Below are 256 nucleotides of genomic sequence, written 5' to 3' on the forward strand. Positions count from 1 at the left end.
AATAGCCCGTAGTTAAATCGTGTTTTATCGACTTTTCGACTGTGAAGTATTTTTTGGGGTGGTAAAATTTCAATGCCGTTTCAAAATTGAAATTAATTGGATACATTTAAAAAGAGGTGATTTTTTATCTACAGTCATTGATTTTGTTGCCATTTTGGTGTTTTATATCCGGCAAAAATAGCAACGACGTAGAAATGTCACTTGTTATAAAGCAATAGATTCGGGTTTGCTAGTGCGATGGTGTGTGCTAAATTGC

General features: G+C 34.0%; 1 protein-coding gene across 1 annotated transcript in view; it reads left to right on the forward strand.

Annotated features, from left to right (window-relative positions):
* The window catches only part of LOC119588466 (probable chitinase 2), a 22,541-nt gene that overhangs the window by 170 nt on the left and 22,115 nt on the right, over window positions 1-256 (forward strand). The window lies entirely within an intron of this gene.

Source organism: Penaeus monodon, chromosome 24 (genome assembly GCF_015228065.2).
Source record: "Penaeus monodon isolate SGIC_2016 chromosome 24, NSTDA_Pmon_1, whole genome shotgun sequence".
Lineage (NCBI taxonomy): Eukaryota > Metazoa > Arthropoda > Malacostraca > Decapoda > Penaeidae > Penaeus > Penaeus monodon.